The sequence below is a fragment of the Elaeis guineensis genome, chromosome 7 (assembly GCF_000442705.2).
Source record: "Elaeis guineensis isolate ETL-2024a chromosome 7, EG11, whole genome shotgun sequence".
Classification (NCBI taxonomy): Eukaryota; Viridiplantae; Streptophyta; class Magnoliopsida; order Arecales; family Arecaceae; genus Elaeis; species Elaeis guineensis.
The window spans coordinates 71339910-71346919 of NC_025999.2; the positions used below are offsets into that span (position 1 = coordinate 71339910).

General features: G+C 32.0%; 1 long non-coding RNA gene across 1 annotated transcript; it reads left to right on the forward strand.

Annotated features, from left to right (window-relative positions):
• Positions 1 to 935: 935 nt before the first annotated feature.
• LOC140859113 (uncharacterized) lies at positions 936 to 6371 on the forward strand. The gene is made up of 3 exons (XR_012142599.1): positions 936 to 1074; positions 5729 to 6038; positions 6166 to 6371. It is a non-coding gene; the product is annotated as an uncharacterized lncRNA (long non-coding RNA).
• The last annotated feature ends 639 nt before the right edge of the window (positions 6372 to 7010 follow it).

A 7010-nucleotide genomic window follows, 5' to 3' on the forward strand; every position in this document is an offset into this window, starting at 1 on the left:
GCGCATCGAGCGTGTCTTCTTCGAATACGTGGCAACGGGTGAGAACAAGTACACATATAATGTGTCACCATCGCTACGATTTCGTATCAAGTTTGCGTCAACTTGAGACTGTTGGGTGGTAGATTTCCAAGCATGTGATTGGGATAATTCAGATGCAGCTCCGACAACGAAGCTGATGCGTTGGACTAGTGGCAATCACATGTACTCGGAAGCCCAGTTCAGCCACCAATCTATCAGTTTTGGGGTCCTGGGTCGCGTGTCCAAAGTTCAACCACAAATCAACCATCCACCATGACATACACATACACATACATGCGTGTATGCCTGCGCAAGCACATATATAGACTATACTCCTCTTGAAATAATAAGGTACTTTAGGATTAAAAATGTTGGATCTTCAAATTGAAGATCTATATTATTGAGCATGATCCATTGCTCTATAAACATCTACAAATCTAAAATCATGTATTTTCTTGATCTCTAATAGCGGCACCAAGCGGGTGCAAAAATATATATGTATATATTGTCATGCTACTATGTGCCTAGGTATATAATTTTTTCTGGCCCGTAGCCATCCAAATTTATTGAATTATTCAAATATGGACACTTGATTGCATTAATGACTGGCATAATAATGCATTAGTTGTCTCCACTCGACACTCGTTCTAATGAGAAATTATTAAATAGAATGGTTCTACTAGTTAGGGTTATAGACCATTCAATAATAAACATCATTCATTTAGAATAAAAAAATCTCCAGCAAACTTTAAACTCATCTTTGGTTAACCATGATTGGATTCTCACATGCATGCCACATGTGATCAATAAAAAATGATATTTTTTATCTGAAAAAAAAAAAAAAAAAAGGAGAGACCGAAGAACTCTAAACTTAATCATCCTCTCTCCTTTCCCCTCTTTCTAACCCACCATTGGATCTTCAGTCCATCTTACTGACCTTCTCTCTCCTTGTGGCCCATCCCACCATCTTGATGCCGCCAGTGAACTTTGGCTTACCCCCTTACTGCTATCTTGCAACATTTGTTTACTCCTTGCCAAGCAATCATTCTCTACAAGGTAAACTTGCTAGCTCGACCTCTTTTAGCTTCATCTGTTACCCTAGTTGCAATAGTCCTATACCGATTAAAATAGGAGAACCAACTATTGATATGATCCTTTCCTATTGCTCAAAAACAAGCGGAGGCATGGAAGAGTCCCTTAAGCCATTTGCCCATTCCAATAATCAACTCATCGACTATACGCATCCCATGATCCGTTTTCTTTATTCCTTCGCTACTTTTTTTATAATTTTTTTTTTTTTTTTACTTCTTGATTTTGCCTCTACCTCCATCTGCATTTAGTTGCCGCTTTGAAGCCCATCTCTAGCCCATACCTTAAGATCTATTAGCTCCTATGGCTACAGAAATTTAAAATCCCAAATACATATCAATAAAACACTCAAACCTCAACTAGTGTTGTAAACTAGACTAAATGAACTTAGAATCTTGGTTACGACACCATGAATAATGAATCCTAACTATTTTTCCTTCCACTAGACAAATTACTATAATTTTACTTTCTAGTCCTGATCTAGAAAAACAACTAAAGCATAGATATAGTGAAAATGTTTCATGAATCTTTAATTATATCCTTGAATTATTCATGATTTTTTCCTTAGCTAAATGGCGGACCTTTATAATTGGTAAATTTATTTGCTCATAAGAAGATATTTTGTCATGTTGTAAACCTTGATTGTGATTGCAATGTGCTTTTTTTTTTGAAAAAAAAAAAATCCTTTGGAATTGGTATAATCTCATGTACTCAAATAGCATTTCAAGATTATTTCATCTCCATCTTTTTATGTGGCTATATCCTAATTTTTCCTTTTCCTATTTCTTTGTATGCAATTATCTATCCTGCGTCTACTTTTGGCTACTTAACTGATGTACAACCAACTTGTAATTTAATTCTTTTTTATTAGAAATTAAGCTATAATATTTGTGGTTAACACTGTACTGATGGAGAGCTCTTGCTATACTCCTCAAAGTATTTTGGAGATTCTATTTTTCTTGCCAATGATGGAAGTGTCATTTATATTGATAATGATGGAGAAATAGAAACTACATCTCTCAAGTTTTATGGAGATCAAGTGGATTCAAATGAGAAGGTTTGTATTGCTGATTCAAAGCATGAGGTGGCAAGTGAAGACTCACATTATAAAAAAAATATTTTTTTGTGACAAATGTCCAGTGACAAAATAAAATATCATCATTAAAAATAAGATTTTTGTCACAAATTATAATTTCATCACAAAAAATTTGTTATGATAATTTTTTTTTGTCACTAAAGGCATGAGTTATTGTGATAAAATAACAATTTTGTCACAAAAAATTCTTCCGCCAATTCACAATTTTTCGGATTTTTGTGCCAAACATATTTGTGACAAAAATTTAGATTTTTATAACAAAATATTTGTCATTAAAAATTTTAAATTTGTGACAAAAAAGTTATCACAAATAAAATTTTTTGAATTTAGTTTTCTATTTGTAGCAATAAAATCACCATTGTCACTATAAGCAAAAGTGTTGTGACTAAATATTTTATCGCAAAAAGTCTAAATGATTATTTAGTTTATTATGACAAAAATATTATATTGCAAAAAGTCATTATATTTTTTATGATAAATATTTATTTGTTGTAAAAAATTTATATTTCCTCCTTTTGTTCCCTCTTTTTTTAATATATCATGACGAAAATATTTTGTTGCAAAAAATCAATATATTTTTCGTGACAGAGACTTGATTGTTGCAAAAATAGATTCTCTCCTTTTGTTCCCTCTCTTTTTTAATTTATTATGACAAAATCATTTATTAGAAAAATCAATAATTTTTTGTGACAAAGACTTGTTTTATGCAAAAAATTAGATTCCCTTCTTTATTTTTCTTCTTCTTTTTAAATTTATTGTGATGAAAATATTTTATTACAAAAAATTAATATATTTTTTATAATAAATACTTGATTATTGCAAAAAAAATTAGATTCTTTTTTTCTTTTTTTTTTTCAATTTATTGTGATAAAAATATTTATTGTAAAAAGTCAATATATTTTTTTGTGACAAAGTCTTATTTATTGCAAAAAAAACTCCTTTTTTTTATTTTTTTTATGATAAATATTATTTTATTAAAAAAATATTATATGTTTTTTTAATTTTTGTTGCAAATGGGCTACACAAAATAATATCATTTTATTTGCAAAGTATTGCAATGATGTCATTATAAAAAATATTTAATTTTCAATATTTTTGTGATAAAATATTTTATCATAAAAAGTCTTTATATTTTTTGAAAAATTCATTTGCAAAAATTATGATAAAAAATTAAATGTTAAAACAAGTACCACAAAAAGTTAAGAAAATTCTAGTATTGCTATATGTAATATTTTTGAAGTATTTGAAATTATTTTTTAATGTCATCCTCTTTCTTCATTAGATGTGTATGATTTAATTTTTTTAATATTTTGGTGCCAATTATATAGGATGAAATAAAATTTGCCAAAAAAGTCCAATGCTACAAAATTTTAGTGGTTCAGCAAAGATCACATTCATTGATTTATTATATGACATAGAATATCTAGCCTAGAAATTTCATACATAATAAGATAGGAATAAGTCTACACGAGTGAACCGTCGAGCAGTCGCATTGACCCAACTTTTATTGTCCATAATTTTCGCCTATGGTGGTATTTTGGGACGATCAAGATATACTTTTTATGTAGTTTTTTAAGATCTATGCCGTGGCAATCCAGGTGAAACCCGGTTGAGATCATTTTCGAGGTCGAATTTCACTGTTTCAGCTAATTTCGAGCCTATTTTTATGTTTGAGTCCTATTTTGATAGTTTTTTCTATTCTAATCTATATTTATATAATAATAGTAAAGCGATATATGGGTATTAGAGGTGGCATTCTATGTTAACATGTGGGCTTCTAGAAAAAAGAGGAGGGAGCCATGTGACATCGCTTAAGCTTTCTTATTTAAGAGTGCACGCAGAGATGTACAGAGAGAGATCGAAACTCCATTAAGTATTATATCAACCACCTCAACCAGTTTGGAGCAAATTTACCCCAAGGTCATTGGTGTAACATAATTCCCTCTATTTATTGAAGGGAAGGCCACAAAATCTCATTCTTTGGCAATCTTTGAATCCACTCAGCAGCCATCGATCTAGGGAATAGTCTTACCGTCATAGTTACGGTCAAGATACCAGCAGCTTCTTCAGAGCCATGACATTGTGACTACACCATCTTCCTCTCAGTCACCACCAATTCATATTTCATCAGCTTTTCTGGATCCGACACCATCAAAAATCACACCTTCAGCTCTATCTCTGACTGATGTTACACCCCTTCTATCTAGATACCAGTAGCTTCTTCAAAGTCATGGTATCATGGCTCCACCACCTTCCTCTCAGTCACTATCAGCCCATGTTCCATCAGTTTCTTTAGATCCAATACCAGTAGAAGTCACATCTCCTACTCCACCATCTTCTTTTCAATCGCCATAAGTCCATACATCACCTACCGAGTCAGAGCTTACTGAGCACACACATCCTACCATGGACTTGACTCCTGATGTTAGCTCTGTAGGTATGAATCATTATATACCTATTTGTACTCAATATCACCTAAATATTTTTAAATTAACATCCTTATTATTGCTTGCTTATCTTGTGGGGTCCACGAGCATGAGTGGACAAAAGAAAAGAGGTTGTACTAGAGGGGTTGGGTTAAGTAAGATAAACAAGGCTCTTAGTAAGAAAATGGAGATCAACATCTCAACGAAAGAAGGGCGACCCACTAATGCTGTTCAATCCGCCAAGCTATCAAATGAGTTTGGTATGATAGCTCGAAATATCTTACCTGTCAAGCCTAGATGGATCAAATTAATAGAGGTGGAAATGCAGATTGCATTTGACAAACTAGAGGTAAGTAGAAATCATTATAGTTGCATTTGTATTCTATGCATATTTGTTAACTAGTATTTAATACTTGTTTGCAGCAAAACTTAAATGTCAAGGGTTTAAGAACAGATGAAGAAGTTTGTGCTAGCGTCAAGAAGCTTCTTTCATTGAAGTCAAAGGATCAAAGATATCGACTACATATGCATTATCTTAATCATGAAAAGGACTCAAAGCCAAGTATTGTGACCACGGCAGAGTGGATAGATCTTTGTACTTACTGAAGCAAAGAAAAGATACAGGTCAATATAACCTGCATTATGTTTGCATATAAATATTGCTTTAAAGAATCTACTTTAGGTTGACTGGCATAAAGTTTTCTATCTTTTCAGCTAACATGTGAGTATAACAAAAAATCTAAAAATTTTGTCAAGTGCCAAGCAAACATCGGGTCAAAAGTTTTGTACCTATATGGCATGAGATTATGAGATGTCGTATTTTGATTATTACTAATATCATTTGACATTTAAGTTTTTTGCAATAGTAACTCATCTTTTAAACAGAGTGAGAATGAAATGAATGGAGAAGAGTGCGATCAATTTATGTTGTGGTATCGTACTCATTACACTCCAGGTTATGGTGACACTCTAGGTAGATGGACAACTCCCGAGTGCGAGGCAAAATGGGTGAGGACACTACACAAAAATAAAATTATGATTTACTGTTTTAAGTGAGCTTAATTTTTATTTGGAATTAATCCTCTTCGAATTTTGTTAGAATGAAATGATGCAGGTGCTAGAGCAGTCCATATTCGATGGTTATCCTATGACAATAGACCAGATATGCAATAAAATTTTGGGGATCAGATTAGATTATGTCTATAATTTGGGAGTTGGACTTCATCCAAAAGGGAAGAGTTTCTCTTTTTTGTCTGAGAAGAGACTTCAAAAGAAGTTGGAGCCGTTGCAAAAGTATAATCAAGAGATGAAGAATGAGATTATAGATATTAAGATACAGATGGAGCATCAACAAAAGATTTTGAAAACTTTATGTACATCAAAGAATATCTCTTTATCAGATTTATGACGTAAGTTACTTAAGTTATTTTTTTTAATATGTTCCTAAATCTTTTTTACAAGCATAATAGAATAATATATGTATTTTGCTACTGTAATATATAGGCAATTAATTGATTATGTTTTTCTTTTAGACAGAATCCCATGACTTAAGAACTTGTGAAGATGTGGTTTTGAGGACATGCATGGCGGAGGGGCTTTTTGCACATTTGGATTGTCGACTTATGAACTCATTTGTTTTGTTATAGATAATTGGATAATGAGTTTGTTTGCTTTTGGTTAGAGGTGAATTGTTTGCTTTTGGTAGAGACATAGTCTCTTAGTGCTTTTAATTGAAAATATCATCTCTTTGGATGTCTAGACAATTTAATTTTTGGATTATAAACTTTATGTATGGATTCATCTTGATTATGAATTGTATGTGAGTTCATACTTTAGTTGTTGAATAATTTGTTGACTGAAAATAGATGATTTACTTGATATTTAAATATATACTATGAAATGTAATATTTTATACAGATGATAATTAAACTATCAAAGAAGCAAGACTTGACTATCGCAAAACATCTTTGTCGCAAAACATCCTTGTTTTGCAACGTTAGCGAAATTGTTTCACGACGTTTAGAAAACGTTGCCAAAGATCCTCATTCATTCTGCGATGTTGGCAAAACATCGCATAATCAGTCATGTTCTGTGACGTTTGTCAGATGTCACGAAAGATATTTGTTCCACAATATTAATAAAATGTCACTCAATCAACCTACATTTTGCAATGTTTGAGAAATATGGTGAAAGATTTTTATTCTACGACGTTGGTGAAACGTCGCTCAATCAAACTACGTTTCGCAATGTTTAGACATACATCGTACTTTTGACGTTATTTTTGTGATGTTTTATGACGAACGTTGTGATTGGCCATTAGCGATGCGGTTAGTACGACAATCTTGGTGACGTTATGCCAAACATCATGAAAAAATTTTAAC